Here is a 20,119-nt window from a genome sequence, read left to right as displayed (position 1 = left end):
TGAACCAAAGGTGGGAGAGAATTGAACGCTGATGGCTTGAATTCGACTTCTTAAGCTGATAATACTCCATCGCATTGAATGGCGAATGCTTTTACAGAGATGCCAACTTGCTCCGGACAGTAAATATATATTTTAAAGTGGTAGTTTATCAATTGTGATTCTTGATTTAATAAATTCAATTTAGTGTTTCAAATTATCCACTACTATTTCTAAATTATTCGTAGGCTTATATTATTCACCACTTTATATTACTTAGGTCATGCTATACGTTTTATAAAGCAAACAAAAATAGTCAAGTATTTGCAAAATTTACTTTGTAGTTATTTACCGATTATTTAATTACTTTGTCGTGTCCGGAGCAGTTGGCATCTCTGCTTTTATGAATCACCCGTCCCCCAAGGGGTTAGAGCAGTGATTCTCAATCACTGTGCCGCTCCACTTTTGTGTGCCGCCAAATATTAGAAATGATACAATAAAAAATATAATGCTTTTTTATTACAAGTAAAGTGTAAACTAAAGAAAAGTGTATATATATATATATATTTTTANATATACTTTTTATAATTTTTCCACGCTTTAACCGCGTGAACATCTCTTTGTCTTCATTGTCTCATTTTCATTGTCTTATCTCTGACAATCTTAAAATAAGATGGAAGTGCTTCAATTGTTTTTGACACACAATTTTAAACAATGTTGAAATTAGAAGGAAATTTATTGACTATTAAAATTATTAATTAACAAAGGCTAAAACAAGCTAAATACTATCTTCTCGGCGAAAATAAAAGCTAATCATTAAAGCAAGCTATGCAATTAATAGTCATAAAAGTAAATTAACAAAGGATAACTAGCAAAAAAAAACTAACAATTAATAATTAGCAAAAAACTAACTAACAAGAAATCACAAAAAATAATAATTAATGTAAAAAACTAACAGTTAATAACTATGAAAAACAAGCTAACTATTAATAACTAGCAAAAAAAAACTTACTAACTAATAAAAAATTAGTCGAAAGAAATAATTAATCCCTTAATAAATGTGCTTTTGTAGTACATATTATTTTATTTCACATTCAAAATTATTATCACAAACTATTTAACACAGTGTATTATGGTTAAGTAAACAACTTTTAACCTAATTTTTTTTTCATTGTGTGCCGTCAAATTTCGAAATCGTTAAAAGTGTGCCGCAACCAAAAAAAAAGGTTGAGAATCACTGGGTTAGAGAGTAAATCAAATTACTAAAATTAGTCTGGTCTGTTTGGTTTAGCTGGGCTCCTAAGGCCAAAAATGACTCTTTTCCCATTCATCCTGTAATGAGTACATGAAATGCAACAAACAAATGGCATATGTTTAATTGTAAAATTGACATTCTGTAACTAATTTATATAATTTTTAATTTTAACTAAGTAGTGGTAAATTAAATAAAGAAAATTACCCCCGCCCATAAATAAACTGCTGTAAAAGTAGTTCAGTTACCAGTTTTATCTTTTTTACCCTGATTGTCGCCACTCTAAGAATGCATGTATGACTCACCCGTCTCGAAGCGGTTAAATATCTTCTCAAGCTATAAAAATATTTATTAGATGCAATAATTCTTCCTCGCACATCTGATGTGATATCATTATTGCTGTTTATTTCCAATCCCAAAGTGTAAAGCTATTCAATTTTTTAAACCTATAAGCTCCAATTTCTAATCATTATCAGATCTTTTAGGAAAAATGACATAATTTTATCTTTGCATTTACATGTAAAATTCAAATTTTTTGCTTCTATTTCAAGAGTTGGAAATTCTTTTTTAGACTATCCTTATTTTTCGTGATTCGTATCGAACCTTATTTTTCGCGTATTGTCTACGTGAAATTAAGAGGATATTGAAAATATAAGAAAGTTAAATTTCAAAATATTGACTTATAATTATTCCACCAGAGGGGGCATTGGAGTGCATTATAGTTTTTACTTAAACTTTTGGGCTAAAAAAAAATTGAGATTCTCGCTGTAAATTTGTGACATTATTTTTTCTAATATTCTTTTTAAAGTTAAAATACTTACCTCATTTTCTAAAAAATATCGAATTTCGACTGTCATTTCACTCTGTGGCATAAAAGATAAATGGTTTGATACAATTTCTCATGGATGTAAGAGCGGGTATTGGTCAAAAAGTCACATGATATGATTTCTGAATTAACAAAGAAACCCAGATTTATTTTGGTATATTTATTTGGTTTTAAAATGTATGACTTTTTAAAATATTTCTTTATTAAGCGATACTTACCCGTTAAGTTTATTTATCATCCTTTCTTAGTATTATTGTCTACTATTATTACGTTTAGTTACTATTCCAAATTGAAGCCTTGGAAATTAAAGCGGCGTTCCTTTATTGTACAGTAATCCTATTATATTAACTTATTACTCAACACTTTGTGATGAATGTATTTAATATGGTATCTAAGTTATTAATCGTTTCATGATTAGTTTGAAATGAATAAAAATTTAAAAACGTTAGAGAGAGATTGAAGAAACAGATTGTTTTCACTAATTTCTAGACTGGCCTAAAGTAGGAGTTCGAAGTACCTTCCCACGAAGCGGGCATCTCACTTCTTCATCTGTAAGTTTTGCCCTAGGGCAGTGTTTCCCAAACTTATGACTTTTGTGCACCCTTTCTAAATTTTTCGTAACGCCGTGCACCACTAACAAAAAAACAACTGTATTTTTTTTAAAAAAAAAACTTTATTTTTCTAGGTTTACAAGGTTTTGTAGATACTAACCAGATATCCATATTCTATGCTTGGGTTAAAAATTATATTTCATAAAAATAATCAAAATAAGTAGAATTTATTACAAACCTTTACTGTAAAAAATTGCTCACAAGTTAAAAATCACAACTGGCTGTTGACACCACTAATTATTAACTGTTAGCTGTGCGAAAAATAACCAATAGAAAAATACGTAATCATAAAGTTTAATGGCTAGCTTTGTTTTTAAATGAAAATGTTTGAAATTTTCGTTTGTTGCAAGATATTTCGCATAAGAACGAGTAGTCCCCCCGTACACCTAGGGGTACGCGTACCTCACTTTGGGAAACACTGCCCTAGGGCAACTGTGACTATTGACTTTAAAAGTGTTGAGACTTTTCCATAGGAGGGCTGTGGACGTCTTAGTGGGATCGGGCTCGTAGGATGATCTCTACATTTATGAATTTCCATCGAGTAGGGATCGGAGTAGGTTTACGAGTTCTGGGTCCCTCAGCAGCTACTGCATTTCCTTGAAGAGTTGTAGGAATCTCATAGCTGGGTCGGAGGCTTTCCTTGGCTTGTCTGGGTTTCGCACAGCAGCCTGAAAAACAAGCTGGGTGCTCACCATCACCATGGCAATTGATACATTTGGCCGGCTCGCATATCACTAATTCCTGTTTGTATGACAGAACTCCCAAGGGTTTGAAAATTTTAAAGAAGCGGCAGCAATGTTAAGACGAATCACGATGATTTGGCTCGTTTCTGGCCCACCACTATGTGGCGTTTTAATTAAAATATATCTGATTAAAATTTTACGACTACCATGGTCTTAAGTGTATGTTAAAATGTGATATTTTTATTAACGTGTATAATTTTACATAAATCTTTCATTAAATTCTTTCATAAATTTACTGCAACTATTAAATTTATTATGACCCATGTACCATGATTCCTTCATATTTGAAGTTTTTTGGAAATAGTTTTTTCAAACCTGTCAACTACTACGCTTTTTGCAAACCTTTTGATGGTGTGGTGAACATTTATATATCAAAGCTTTCAGAATTTTTGATAATTTTACCATCATTTAGGAAAGTCTCACCCCGAAAGATCTGGGATTTTTTTACAGATTTAAGCTAATTTATTCACCTCACTGGGAGGTAAACGCTCTCTTCCCGGAGCCACCGCGGCTCCATATTTATGCATAGAATAAAATATATCTATATTTACTTGCCAATTTATGAACTCTCCACAAAGTTTTGTTTTCCAAATGGTTGCAATATTCAAGTTTTACTTTTTTATATCTTAATTTTATAAATTTAATTTTATAAGACTTTCTTGACCACCATTACATACAAATACGCCATCGCTTTTTATTTAATAAATATCTTCCGATGGTGTAAAATGTGGCAGTTATGATTTAGATATTAATACTAATTTAATTAAAGAGTAATGAAAACTTGTAAAATATCTGAAGCCTCAGGTAACTTTTTTCCCAGTTTTTAAAATTTTTTTTCCAATTGTGGTTACTGCGGAGATATACCAATTTAATATCCATGTGTTTTCTTACATTAAAAAAATTAGATGTGATAATGTAATTATTTCATTATTAATATTGAGGTTTTTCTAAATTTAGATGCTCCCATTCATTCTAATCTATATTATATAATACTCTAATACGTATGTATCAATAAAACCGATGATATTTCTTTTCTCGCGCTGGCAACAGTTTTCATTTTCAATTGATAGGCTTCGGCACGCAAGAGCACGTAGTGAGCATCATATGGCTGATCTATATTAAATAATACGCTAATACGTTTTAATTGATAGACTTCGGCGCGCAAGAGCACGTAGTGAGCATATCATATGTCTAATCGGGTGAATTCTCACCGAATTATCAAAAAAATTCTCACAAAATTATCTTTATCGAAGCCGATGCTTTACAGCTGGCTTTCAGTACTATTTCATATCGTTTTACAACACATGGTTTTAGCCCTCTGGTGGGAAAGACTTTAAAACAAAACTTACAAAAGCTACTTTTCTCAACAACTGAAATTTAGAATAGTGTGATTAAGAAAAATATGTGAACTGTTTGCAATTTCAAATTAATATTGAAATGCACAGGCTTAGAATTTTCTAGAGTTAAAGTTTTCGGAACTTCAGTGTTCAAAAAAGTATACATAAGCTAGACGTTAAGAACGTATCCAATGCGCGAGGAAAGCGAGCATCGGATTGCGAAGCAATCCGAAATGAACTGCGAAAGCAGTTCCGGGGGTTGGCGAGCGCCAGCGAGCAGGGGGCGAAGCCTCCTAGTATATAAGTAAATAATTTTTATATCAGACAGAAAGCATTAGTTAACATTTTTTTTATTTAACAAAAGGTTATAGTTTATTCTGAAAAATATCCACTTTTATTTAATCACAAATGTCCTACCACTTTTTACATGAAAGCTGTCCATTACGTCTCCTCAGCAAGGGATGGGTCATAAAAATAAAATATTACTTTTTAAAAGGTTTTAAAGTTTACAAATATCTCTTTTCAAAACATAAGCTTAGATAATTAAATAAAATTGGACTTTGCATATATAACTAGCTGCCACGTTCTATGCTTTTTGCGAAATATTATATAGAATGGTAAACAAATAAAAACTAAAGCTTACTGAATTTTCGGAAATTTTACATACATTTTTATAAGCTTCCCCACGAGTGAGTTGAAAAACTTCTTCCACTCTGGATTCAATCAAATGTTTGTGTTCCACAGTAGTTTTAGTGCTCAGTTGAAACAAGCATTCACACCAAATTACACATCTTTCATTTTCTTTTTAAATATTACTGAGTTAAAATCAATCAAATGTTTTTCCAACAGAAATTGATTTTCTTTGTATTCTTTTGTTTAGTTGAAAAATGCTATTGCGAAGATCATTTTTGCCCTGGAAGAAGATTAATTTAAACGGGTGGCATGCGTGGAGCTGATGTTGCAGGTTACTTTATTGTGCCAGTCTTAATCTGTGTGCTATCAGTACTCTGTTTCTTTTTTTGTCGAAAAATTTGTGTAGGTCAGAGATTGAACTACAATAGTCCTACAGTAGTTGTGACCGACCCGTACTGCTATAGATATTATCCAACTAATCCTAGACATGCAAGGATAGGAGGAAACAGCAGGTATCAACCATTTCCTCGGCAACCTCAGCAGAATCCCTCTTTCACCAATTTTAGAGTTTTTTCAGCAGAGCGTGGATATACCACCACGCATTCGCTTCTCAACAGAACAAATTTTAATACATCACAAAACAATGCAACCATATTTTCTCAAGAAAACCCAATTATTCTATCAGCAGTTGAACCAAGTGCTCCTGATTTATATAACATACTAAGTTCACCTGGTGAACCACAGCTGTATAACGTTATAACTGCACCAAGTGCGCCTCATATGCGTAATTTACCTAGTCAATCTCACAGACTTACTGTACGAGTATCACAAAATTCAGTAGATGTTGATGATCCACCTCCTGACTATGCTACTGTAGTTCTCGCAGATATGACTCAAGGAAATGAACTAACACAGTTTCCAAGAGTCATACAGAAGGATACAGTGTAGATTTCTAATTGTAGTGAGCTGCATGTATGATGATGAATTCACTGCCAATACAATTGCAATGATGAGAGCACAAACGGGACAAAAATGACAAAAGTTGCTGTTGCTGCAACAAATGTAGCTGTAATCATTATCAAACGCATCCTAGGGATGTAAGTGCCTGAGTATTCAACACTTGACAGCCTGTTCCATAACAACCTCGACAGATCACATTGTTCATAAACTTTGGAGGTTTCACAATTTAGCCTCAAGATCCAAAAGCACCTTTGTTTTTTTTCGCTGAACAAATTTTTATACATCACAGAAAACTGCGAAACTTTTCTCGGAAAGCAACTTTAATTTTCGAACATCAGTTGTAATACGAAGTGTTTATTGCATAATATGATAATTGTTCCTAGTGTTCCACAATTGTACAACATTTTGATTTCATTACTTCACCTCCAGCTGTGTAACGTACCTAGTGAATCTCACAGATTTAATATTTTAGTATCACTAAATCTAACTATTGTTAATGACCTAACTATAGATCTGATTCACAGATCTGGCTCAAGAAAAAGAGAATAAGGAATGGAGAGCACAAATGATAAAAGTTGTGGTTGCTGCAACCAATGTTGCCATAATCATCTTCTAAAGCATCCTAGGGAAGCAAGTGCCTGTGTATTCAATACTTGATAATCAGTTCCATAACAACCTCGACAGATCACATTGTTCAAACATTTTGGTGATTTTTCAACTAAGCCTCAAGATCCAGACGCCTCTTCATTTTTTCGCAGAACAAAGTTTTATGCGTCATAGAAAACTGTATGAATTCACTTAGAAAGCAACTCTAATTTTCGAACATCAGTTGTAATGCAAAGTGTTCATCAATTGCATAATATGACGAGTACACCTAGTGTTCCGGAATTGTATAACATTTTGATTTCTTTCGCTTCATCTCAGCTGCATAACGTACCTAGTGAATCTCACTGACTTAATGTTTTATTACCTCTAAATCTAACCGTTGTTAATTTCAAAGCTGTACAACTATAGATTTGACTCACAGAACTGACTCAAGGAAATGGGCTTAAGCAAGAGAAAGAGAGTCAGAGATGTCTCTCGCTTCAATATATTTTTTACTAATGTTAGTGAAAATAGAGAATTGAATTATTTAAGTAAGAATTTTTTTAAATTAATTTCAGCAGTAGTTAACACGTTGAGCTCCACGCTAATTTTACATGTCTTGCCCGTCAGACCACAACTGTAAATAACTACAAACTAAATTTGCAAATATTAGACAGATATTGCTAGTTTTTAAAAGGTTTAGCATGACATATATAAAAAAGTGGTGAATTATATAAGCCTACGAATTGTTTAAAAAATAGTGGTGGATAAAAACCTAGTAAATTGAATTTATTAAACCAAGAATCACTATAATTAAGTAAATTTTGAATAAATTTTCTGCCATTCCATAAAAGAGTGTAAATTTTATAGTTCTATATCATGTTATACGCTGTCAGCCAGCTGTTTTTCGCGGCCTATGTGAAAGGTCAGTGTCAGTCACCGGTGGGTGACGCAGCCTGAATGTAATTTCAGTGTCAGCCACCGGTGGTTGACGCGACCTAAATGTAATTTCAGTGTTAGCCACCGGTGGTTGACGCCGCCTAAATGTAATTTCANTGTTTTTCGCGGCCTATGTGAAAGGTCAGCGTCAGCCACCGGTGGTTGACACAGCCTAAATGTAATTTTAGTGTCAGCCAGCAGGGGTTGACGCGACCTAAATGTAATTTCAGTGTTAGCCACCGGTGGTTGACGCCGCCTAAATGTAATTTCAGTGTCAGCCACCTCATGATTATCCCTTTTATCATAATTAAATTCTTCATCAGTTATCATTGTTGTCAAAATTATTTTAAATCAAAGTTGTGAAAATAAGAATTAAATATTAATCCTGTGCCACCAAAATATTTATTAAAATTAGATTGTTTTTTGTTTGTTTATTATTTGTGTGTATTATTCTGTTTTATGTAGAGAGAGTAATAAAATTCGCCATATTGTAGAGTATCAATTTTTAATGTGTTTTGTTCTTCGTTTTTTATAAGCTTTAAAAAAATTTCTCAATCAGTTCGTAAAACTAAACTTTTGAAGCTTAAATAATAAAATTAATCTGAAATTTTATGCAATACAAAAATTTGTGCTCTGTAATCCACTGTAACGCATTGAATGCAATGAAGTATGTCACAAAAGCTTAATTGCAAAGTAGATAAAAATTGAGGTTGTCCACTACAATTAAAAAAATTTAATTATATCAATTAGTAACTATTTCTGGTCGATTTCCGTTTAGAAAAGTCATTTGTCTCTCCTGAATGACTTATAGAAATCGATCCCTTATAAAAATCGATCCTTTTTAAAAATCGATCTCTTATTGAAACTTATAGAAATCGATTTCATACAGAAACTTACAGAAATAGGTCTCTTATAGAAATTGATCCCTTATAGAAATCAATTCTTTATAGAAATTTATAAAAAATCTATCTGCTATAGAAATCTATCCCTATTAAATATTAATCCTTTACAGTTACATATAGAAATCATTTCTTTATAGATTATTCATAAAAATTTATCTCTTATAGAAATCTATCCCTATAAATATCAATCCTATACAGTAACTTATAGAAATTGATCCATTATAGAAATTAATCTGGTGTAGAAATCGATTCCTTGTAGAAATTGATCCATTATAAATATTTATAGAAATCCATCGCCTAATTGAAACTTGTAAAAATTGATCATTCATAGAAATCAAAAAAATCTTTTCGATTACTGTCAACGAACGTCTTTTTTTTAATTCTGTGATAATAGCCTGTCTTCGCGCACAACCAACGCCTCCTATAACTGAAAGCCTCCACACGGATTTTTGGCCCGTTAGTTCCTGTGTTTGGAAAAAGAAACTCTGAGATGTTAGTGGACAAAACTGCACTCCCAATGCACTGGCAATATTTCAGTTAAGGCTCATTTCCCTTCCAGCTGGATAATTGCTCCATTCATTCATGGAGGCTTGCACATACGTGGTTTCACGAAATGGGAGTTCAAAAACGGGACTGGCCTCCTCAGAGCCCGTATCTAAATCCTATAGAAGACCTTTGGGCCGAATTAGAGCTCAGATTATGTTGCCAGCCAAATCGATCATCCTCACGGCAAGCACTCACTTCAAATGTCATGGAAGCCTGGAAGTCAAATCCTTGTGTGAAAAGAGGCTTACTCTTAGTATAAAAAATTGATAACATAGAAATAGGGATCATTATAATTGTATTGGTATGTTATGTGTGTTTGGTAAAGATTTTAAATCTCATATTACTTAAATAGCCCAGTCAAATTATATCGAAAAACGATGTACTTCGAATCACTTCCCAGAAAGCTGCAAAATTTGCAAAAGTGAATTTGGGCACCGCAAACAAGAATTACAGTGAGCTAAACTTTTCAAAAGCCGAAAAATTGCTTGCGCCTAGAATGATAGGTATGAGTATATAATTAAATTTTGTTAAGTAGTTTGGTCAGAATCAGTAATCAAAAATTAGCAAAATGCTTTACTTTGATTGGAAAAAAAGCAGTTTTCTTATTTTTAAACGCTTGTCACCCAAATGTGCTGTTCCAAATTTAAGATAATTATGACGAAAATTAAAAATCATCTAAATCTGCTTTTTGAGCTCCTATAATTTTAATATTTTGTTCGATCCAAGGCTCAAAAAAAAAATAAACAACATGTAAATGAACAAAGACGTAGGGATCAATTTGATGGAAGAGATTTTCACTTCATTCTATATATAAACTGTCATACTCTATGAGGCAGCGACTCCCAAATGGTGCTCCGTGGAAAAGTTAAGAGGTTCCGAGAGTTAGGACTCTTTGTAAACTTATTTTCTAAAACTTTTTGAAACCTGTAATTACATTTAGACAATCAATAATCCATTATTTACTCCATATTTAGATTGCTTTTACGAAATTATTTAAAGTGCTAATAAAATAAATAACAAGTTTTTATTTTATTTTTAAGAAAATATATTCTTTCTAATTACAATGTATTGAATAAATTATGAAAAGTGCAGGCTTTAAATTGCAATAGTATTCCCCATCGCTCTTTGCAAGTCAAAATAAAATAACTAACTTTGTTGTTGTCATACGCCATTAAGGCAAGTGCTGCGATTGTTTTTGTTTCCCAATGGCGCCATCTTTCTCCAAGAATTCGACACTCATACGTCAAGCCCGTTTATAGGGAAGATCCATTCAATCATCCAAGGATCATAATTTTGAGCTGAACCAGAGAACTATCAATCTCAAATTCAATACCCTCAGTCTTATAATTTACTATAGGAATATGGAGAACTTAATGACCTTACATATTTAACGTGCACCAGCCATCATTTACTAAAGGCGTTGTCTTTGGCCGGCTGGATACTGACTTCGTTAATGAAGAAATATTATTTTCCAAAACCCATTTTATACTTTTAATACAGTTATATTTAGTTCTAAATTCAACGGAAATAACACTTTGGCTTATTTCATTCACTTTCAGCTTATGTACATGCATCAAAAACAGTTCATAGCTAGATAAGGTTAATTGGACTATTATCTAGACTAGACTAAAAATTCATATCTCGGATTTAATTTAAGATTATAAATGATAAAACGATGAAAAAATGTCATTCTTCTTATTTCATTATATTTTATAACTGTCGTTGAACAGCCGACCCAATTTTGAGTTCACGGCTACGTAGCATTCATCTTCGTAGCCTTGTAATTTTGAACCCTGATCCAGAAGAAAAGGAAACTCCTGCATCAAGTATTGGGAAATTAGCCTTCGTATTGTTCTAGATTAAAGTGACACAGAATATATGGTGCAAAAGATCATGCCCATACATGTTCAAACTTGTGATGAAAGTATCAGACAGAACTAAGTAGTACATCTGAGGTCTACATTTAAGGATAAATGCCCAACAACTTTTTTTTATAATGACCCCTTTTGCATCCTCGTATAATGTGACAAGTTAATGTATAATTATCGTATAATGGGACACATTCCGACAGACCTAGTAGCTCGGATACCACTTCTTATTCTTCTCATCCTGATTATAGCTACTCTAAAAATGTTTCTCAACAGGGGAACCTACTACGACACTTTTAGCGAAATATTTTATTGAATGACAGATTATTAACACTTTACCGACCGGTAGCGGTTCGAACATACTATGCCCTTTCACCGCCCGTTCAGCTGCAGATCGTCCGTAGTATTTTATTTAATTTAGTATTTTTCAGTTTAAGTCATTTTTTCACCACTAAATATCAAAAATTATAAGTATCATGTGAAATGCAACGTTGCAGCAATATTCTGCTGGATACTATATTAATAAGTGGGCGTAACTATCCTTCTCTTACGAACTCTACTATATAATTTGCTACCACTTTATTAAAACTTTTCCAGAAAGCGGAGCAGTTGGCATCCCTGCATGCTGAATTGGTGGAAAACGTAGTCACCACAGATCGGTCAAAAGTCGATTAATCGACGACCGGTCGGTAAGCGCTGAGAACAAAACGTCGATTAATCGATGGCCGGTCGGTAAAGTGTTAAGAATTAAAACTTTCGGAATATTAGTTAACAATTTTGACAACATTGTTTGCTCCTTTACACCAAACACTGATCGGGAGGTGATCTTTTATATCAGCTTTTGAATCATTTACTTATTGTGGTGGGAAGTATAACTTTATATCAAAATAACTCAATAAAAAATCAGACATTAAAAAAAAATACTACTGCTAAGAAATTTTTTCTCCACAAAGCGTACGAAATGAACTACCTTGACATTAAATTAAAGCTTATAAAATTAAGGACCACCTCTTGAAATAGTTATCACAACTATTTAAGTTCTTCTAGACTTTGATCACCCTATATTTCAAAGGTTATTCTTAACACTTTGAGCGCCGCGCTATTTTTACATGCTTGCCCAAACTAAATTTGCAAATATCAAACAGATTTTGCTAGTTTTTAAGAGATTAACACAACATAAGTTAAAATAAAAAGTGGTGAATTATATAACTCTACGAATTGTTTAGAAATAGTGGTGGACAAAACCCTAGTAAATTGAATTTATTAAACCAAGAATCACAATAATTAAGAAAATTTTGAATACATTTTCTGCAATTCCATAAAAGAGTGTAAATTTTATAGTTCTGTATCATGTTACACGCTGTCAGCCAGCTGTTTTTCGCGGCCTAAGTAAACGGTCAGTGTCAGCCACCGGTGGTTGAAGCAGCCTAAATGTAATTTCAGTGTCAGCCACCGGTGGTTGACGCTGCCTAAATGCAATTTCAGTGTCAGCCACCGGTGGCTGACGCTGCCTAAATGTAATTTCAGTGTCAGCCACCGGTGGCTGATGCGGCACTCAACGTGTTAATTCGCTTGTTGCTTTTCAGTTAGAGATACGAAGACTTTTTTGCGAAGTCTGATGGATGCCGTTAAAGAACAAAAACCAGAGAAGAGGAAAAGAATGTTGGAAGAAAAAGATGCAACAGATCAATATGGATGCGTTACAAACAGTGAGGTGCCTAAACAGTTGAAATACAACTGTAGGCTCTAAATTTTAAACATCTTTTTTTCATGTTATCTAAATTTGTTCTAATTTTACCATGCCTTGTTTTGAAATTTAAACTTAGTTTCGTTGTTTTTTTATAAAAGTATGAAATGAAACTTTGTTTTCGAATTATAGTTCAAACTTATACATTATTTTAGTTTTATACTTATGGAAATTTGTGCTAATTTTACCATGTTTTGCTTTTTATATTTAAAGATAATTCCCGTTGTTTTGTATAAAAGTATGAAACCTTGCTTTTTTTTTCAAACTTATATTTTTTTACTTATCTAAATTTGTGCTTATTTTTCCATGTTTTTGCTTTTTTTAAAATTTAAATTTAAAGATAATTTCTCTGTTTCGTATTTAAGTATGAAATGGCAACTTTCTTTTGAATTATAGTATAAAAGCAAAGCGGCATTTCATACTCTTATATTCAAACTCATTTCAATCAACTATACATACTCTTTTTGAAAAAACGAGACTTAACGTTTCTTCTATAACTTATACAGTATTTTGATGCAATTATTAGAACTACTGTAAGGTTATATTCCCGAACGTATGAGCCTCATTTTACAAAATGTTGTAGAGTATTTAATTCAAAGGTAGTGTTGTAGCTTAAAGAGAGAGTACACATAGTGGCACACATAACAAAATATGTGCATATTTGTTTAAACTTATAAAGAAACTATCCAACAAAACTAAACTGTACATCAAATACATACACATTGAAAGGTATAAAAAATTCTCTTTCAGTTATTATCCTTGTAAAATGGGGAGTATTTCTTCGCTGCCAGAAGTTTCCGTTGATGCAAATACTTTTCAATTTAACGGAACCATAATAATTACACTGGGAAACAAATTTATTGTTGCATTCATATACAAGTACTTAATCTTAAATAATTCGAGGTTCCATTTCACAAGGAATTGTACTTCTCGCGTTTACCGACTTGTCATTAGTCATTCCATTGCATGCTTGGTAGTAGTACATAAAATATCATTTAAAAGTAATATCATAATAATAATTTGGAGCTCTGTCTGTCAATTTTAGGCATTCTATATAAATCCAGTTTTAATATGTTGGTAATTGACGCTGAAAATTGAACAGCATATCTTCGCAATGTCAGCACACCACTGATCCCTCACGGCTTTATATATATTTGCAACATATTTAACAAAAAAAAAAAAGATTTAAGGCCTTCTAATAGGGGTTAATCCATCATATTCTACACACACAAATAAAAGTAATGCTTTACTTGTATTAAAAACGCGTTTCAAACAAAAAAATGTCCTCCTACAATTTTAAAGAAACCTAAACAGTTATACGAATTCAGAGCAGGTAGCTTTTGGATTATATGCCGACGAGTCAAGTTCTATGCGTCGAATTTCACCACTGTTTAAGAAGATATTCTCATAAACCTGCCAACTTTTAATCCCTTCCATTATCATTTTTCCCAGTGGTATTAAAATGGAATTAAAACTTCAATTTTAAGCAAACAAATACGTTGTATTTGAAAAAAATTTAATTGACAACCATGATAGAAACGCATATTAATATATAAGCTTAATTTTTGTAAGAATAGTGGTGATCAAAATCATTTAAAAATTAAATTTATAAAAGAAAAAATAGTATATATTTACTACCACTTTAAATATGAAAATAAAATCTCCCGCAAAATGCGGGAGAGTTGGCAGTTATGTTCTTATAATGTACTCGTTACATCTACCAGCTGAAGTTTTCACTGGCGGTGGCGGATGCATTAATTTAATTTTGGAGGATTCAGGATTGAAATAAAATGTATATCACAAGATTTAAATTTATAATAAATATAATTAATATTTTGGCGTGGTAGATAAAGATTTCTTTTTTTAATGCTTTAATGTAAGAGTACTGTAGAGGTACCTGACTAGTGGCACTAGTCAGGTACCTCTACAGTACTCTATCTCTACAGTACCAGCGTTTATCAACGTTTCAGTATTCGCGGCCCAGTTTTCAATCATAATTTTTATCGCTCCCTCACTTACAGTAAAATTTATGCAGCAATAATGTATATTGAGTATTTTGAATTCTGTCTTTAAATTATTTTTAACTAACTGCCAAAACAAAAGTAAATTAAAAGCCAGCAGCAATTGAGGTTGTAGAAACTATGCTAGATTATAATTTTTTCAAAACAATTGCAGTCCATACCTCTTTCAAATGATGCTGATGCTCGTCGAATTGGTGATATAGCTTAAAATGTACAATGTCAACTTTTCTCGATGTTGAGTGACAAATTATTTTCAATACACCTCGATGAAGCAACCGATATTAATAAAGATGCTCATTTAATTGCCTATGTTCGATTTTGTGATAATATGTCAGTAGTAGAACTACTTTTCTGTAAATCAATAGAACTCAAAACGACAGCGCTAGCTTTATTTGCTATTTTAAATGATGTTATGAATGAGGCAAACATAGAATGCAAATATTGCTTCGGAATATGCAACCATGGTGATCGTTCGATATCCGGAAGGATCGAAAGTAAGAAATTAAATAACTTGAATCTTCTACTCCTAGGGGTAAATACACATATGTTGGATACGAGTGATAAAGTTAATGCCTTTTGTAGAAAATTGAAATTGTGGAGCAGAAATTAAAAAAATTTAAAGNTGCAAATATTGCATCGGAATATGCAACCATGGTGATCGTTCGATATCCGGAAGTATCGAAAGTAAGAAATTAAATAACTTGAATCTTCTACTCCTAGGGGTAAATACACATATGTTGGATACGAGTGATAAAGTTAATGCCTTTTGTAGAAAATTGAAATTGTGGAGCAGAAATTAAAAAAATTTAAAGCAAAAAAGTCTAACAATGTTTGCAAATGTGGATGATTGTACTAAAACTTAAAAGGCTAAAGAAGATCATAAAAAAGTTGTTTTTGTAAACACTGAAAATCATTTAGCCAAGCTGGTAAAGAATTTTAAAAAGTATTTTCCTGCTGACGACAAACTGATAGCAAGTTACGAGTGGGTTAGGAATCCATTTCATAAGACTCCCAAAGGACTCTCAATTGATGAGAAAGAACTACAAGTGGCGAAACCAAAATACAATTTAGTAATAAATCACTATTTGAATTTTAGGAAGGAGGATGATTTTTCTGCACTGTAAACAAGAGCATTTAGCATTCTATTACCATTTTCAATATCCTACCTTTGTGGAATTTCTGCAGTGGCTTCTTTGAAGACAAAATATAGATCACGGCCAAATATAGAAACAGAACTGAGAGTGGCTATTTCTAATATTAAGCCTCACCTCAAAACCCTTTGCTCTACAAGACAGGTACAAGGAAGTCACTAAAAATTATAGTTTTTTTTATTTTTTAAATGTAGTATGTTTTGATTAAGTAAGGTGGGCAAGCCAAAGGTGGCCAGTTCTTTTAGCGTAGCCCACCCCCCAAAGTAAAATTAAATTTATTTTAAATCATAAGATATTCCTGCTGTTTGGTAAATCTCGTATCTGAGTTGCACGAGGCTGAATTGGAAGATATTTCCCTGAATGGCCTCCATTGTATGACGTGATTTAATTTTTTGCAGTTGTTCGAATTTCCGGGTAAGAAGATATTGTAATTTATATGTGTTTAAATTTTTAGAACTTTGAGTTATGATATGTTTTCTGAAAGTTTATTTCTTTTTCTTTAACCACATTACTTTAATTCGAATTAATCTATCAGATTAATAGTTTTAAGTCGTGCACGTGGTGAGAGAGACCAAATGCATGTTCCCAAGGTGGCCCGACACCGGTGCCACCTTGGGGACACGTGGGCCACCTTCGGAAACAAACGTGAAATCTATAAAAGAGTTAATTATAAATCATTACGTAGCATATTATTTCTCTAAAAGGAATGACTGACTCGAATGTCAAGTGATTTATTTCATTTTAAGCAAATGGGGAACTTAGGTATTTTTTAAATTTTCATTATATTTTGACGTTCTCTGCACTTAAGGAGAGTTTGCGATATTTTGTTTCAAGTTTTTTGTTTTTGTTTGCATTTTAAGGTAATTTTTCAGGTAATATTTTATTTTTGTGGTAGTTATGAGTGTTTTTGTGGTCGATTGTGGTATTTTCTTGTAAATTTGGGTATTTTCATACTAGTTATGGATTAGGTTAGTTAACTCTAGTATGGTTATTTAACTCTTACTTGTTAGTTAATCCTTTTGAAAAAATTAACTCAGTAATTCTTGATTAATTCTAATGAGTTAACTCGAAAGAATCGCTAGTGACGTCACACAAGAGCTATCAATTTAAAATCAATAAACAAATTTTACACTCTAAAAACAAATATCTTTTTCTAAAGTCGGGAAACTTGTTCCTACCAGCAAGACACTTAAAGTGACTTTTAAAAAGACGCTTGCCAGTCCAAGTGTTTTTTCCAAATATAATTTGGGTAAGTAAAAAAGTGATTTCACTATATGGCTCACCTTTGGAGCCTGTGGAAAATCTTAGGCGCAGAAGCCTACAATTTTGAAATTGCACTATAAAATAAATGAAATTTTATTTTGCAATTAAAAGTATACCTGGTATATATTAGAAATAGGTGTAAGATGCTACAGAAAAAAAAATTTAGCCACACAGAGTTAATCAGAAAATTAGGAAAAATCATCAAAGGCAAGCCACCCTAGGCTCCCCACCTTAAGTTTTGATTTAATAAGTTGTTTCCCTTAAATAAGTTATTAAATATGTCGAAATGTATTTTGTTTTCTATGCGTATGTGCGCTTTACTTTCATCCAGTTCATAAATTTTTTTAAATAATATTTTCTCTTGAATATTCTCGCGCCACCCCTCTAGTCCATATTATGATTTTCAATCTCATGTAAATGTTATCGACAGTGTCGGTATTGCAAGTCATGGTGGATCAGGGGATAGAGCGCTAACCTTTCAATGAAGAGACCTGAATCACAGAAATAGCTTGTCGATACGAATTTCGCATCCGGCTAACACCGACCGCAGTGCTAACGTAAAATATCCTCAGTGGTAGATGGATCATGAGTTGGAGTCCCGATGCAGCAAGTTTGATCAAAAAGTCGTCCACGAAGGCAAGTTTCTCCCAATACTTGATGAAGGAGTTCCCTTGTCTTCTGGATTGGGTTCAAAATTACAAGGCTTAGGAGTTGAGCATTCATAATCGCAAACTCAATCATTGTGTTTGCTGATCAACAACGTTTATCAAATTTGATAAAATTTCTTTATTGCATACAAAACCTGAATTTTAGGTGCCATTTTTTAGCAAAGTAGGAAATATGACTACCTCGGCATTGTTTATGATTACAAATGCACTGAAGAAATAAAATAGTGTGATTGCATGGTTTTAGCTGATGTAAGTAATGAGAAAGGAACAGTGTCTAATTTCTTCATTGCTTTTTCTTTTTAATTACTTAAAAATTTTCACTGAGTTGACAGTTCAAGGAAAAACATATCAATTTCTTTACTCAATCAATAATTTTTTTCCCAGCGGTATGCATTGATTTGGTTTATTCGATTATTACTAATAATAGCAGTTTAGAGAAAGTGTTAGTAGTCGAAATTTTTATGTTTACATAGTATTTGATGTGATAGTGGCACACATAAGATGCCAGACCTTATAAATTGTTATAAACTTTTAATTTAGGTTTCCATTTTTCAATAACTTCAACTTTCTTGAAGTGGATTTGAATAAAATTGGTAACCATTTGTCACTTTTAAAAAACGTATAAAAGTTATAAAATACATAATTCCTTTTGAAGTTTGTAGCATTTAAGGAATTTATTTTATAAATAAAGAAAAATAAAAATCAGTAAGTTCCTAATAGGTCATGTTAAATATATTTACCACCAAAAAAATGGCGTTTTTGTAAACTAAATGAGGTTTTTTTTTATATCAATTACTGTTATTAAAACAATTTCAATTCCAAAAATACTTTAATTTACCGTTACTAGAAATAAAGGGCCCATTAAAGGGTTAACGTTAGGCATTTATTTAAAAAAAATTTATTTGGTTTATTTGATTATTAATAATAATAGCAGTTTAAAAAAAGTGTCAGTTTATAGGAATCCCGGAAAACAGAGTAAAGAATACAGTGTATTAGTAGTCGAAAATTTCATGTTTATATAGTTTTTGGCGCGATAGTGGCACATATAAGAAGCCAGGCCTTGTAAATTGATTGTTTTAAAAGCAACATTGCAAAGGTATATATAAAGGATTACTTTTATTGTAGAAATTCTTTATATGGAAATAAATATTTAAATTTTTTGAAATCGTATTTTGTATTCTTTTGAATCGTATTCTGAATAACAGATCGTAAAATCATAATTTTTCTGTTTTGTATTAAAGTATGAAATGGCAACTTGCTTTTGAATTATAGTTTAAGAGCAAAAAGGCATTTCATACTCTCATATTCAAACACTTTTCTTTCAACTATTCATACTCTTGTGGAAGAAACGAGAATTAACGTTTCTTCTGCAACTTATGCAGTATCGAGGCAATTATGTCTACAATAAGGTTTTATTCACGAAAGCACGAGCCTCGTTTTCCAGAATGTTGTAGAGTATTTAACTGAATGGTAATGTCGCGCGTAGCTTAAAGAGACAGAGCATATATCGTAAAAAATAACCTGTATACATATATTTACACTTATAAAGAAACTATCCAATAAAACTAAACGGTGCATCTGATACATACATATTGAAGGGTATAAATTCTATTTTATAAATCATCCATGTAAAATTGGGCACATTTCTTCACTGCCAGAATTTTCCGTTGAACCAAATACTTTTCAATTTAGCAAAATCATAAGAATTACATTAGGAAACAAATTTATTGTAGCATTTTTATACAAGTACTCTATCTTATCTAATTCGGGGTTCCATTTCACTAGGAATAGTACTTCCAGCGTTTGCCGGTTTGTCATTAGGCATTCCATTGAATGCTTGGTAGTAGTGCATGAAAGATCATTTGGACTAATATCATAATAATAATTTGGAATTTTCACGGTCAATTTTAGGCATTCTATATAAAGCTATTAAAATCCAGATTTCATATATTGGTAAAAAAATCATTCCTGCAAAAATATCAAGACATGGAGGTTGAGGGTCCACAATGTCTCCTTTGTGGTCAACTGTCATTGTGAAAAGTCGCCACTGAGAATTGAACCGCATATCTTCGCAATATACGCAAACCACTG

The 20,119-nt window shown here is 32.2% G+C and overlaps 1 long non-coding RNA gene across 2 annotated transcripts in view; it reads left to right on the top strand.

The window, feature by feature from the left end:
- The window catches only part of LOC107437385 (uncharacterized), a 14,043-nt gene extending 5,672 nt beyond the window's left edge, over positions 1 to 8,371 (top strand). Inside the window, exons 3-4 of one of the 2 annotated variants that reach the window (XR_011637662.1) lie at positions 5,626 to 7,848; positions 8,004 to 8,371. This is a non-coding gene — a long non-coding RNA (uncharacterized lncRNA). Of the gene's footprint in view, positions 1 to 5,625; positions 7,978 to 8,003 lie in introns of those variants that run through there. The other variant, XR_011637661.1, reaches the window with a different exon arrangement.
- The last annotated feature ends 11,748 nt before the right edge of the window (positions 8,372 to 20,119 follow it).

The sequence above is a fragment of the Parasteatoda tepidariorum genome, chromosome 9, assembly GCF_043381705.1.
Source record: "Parasteatoda tepidariorum isolate YZ-2023 chromosome 9, CAS_Ptep_4.0, whole genome shotgun sequence".
Lineage (NCBI taxonomy): Eukaryota > Metazoa > Arthropoda > Arachnida > Araneae > Theridiidae > Parasteatoda > Parasteatoda tepidariorum.
The sequence above is the reverse complement of the archived record's forward strand: the minus strand, read 5'-3'. Positions and strand labels throughout refer to the sequence as shown.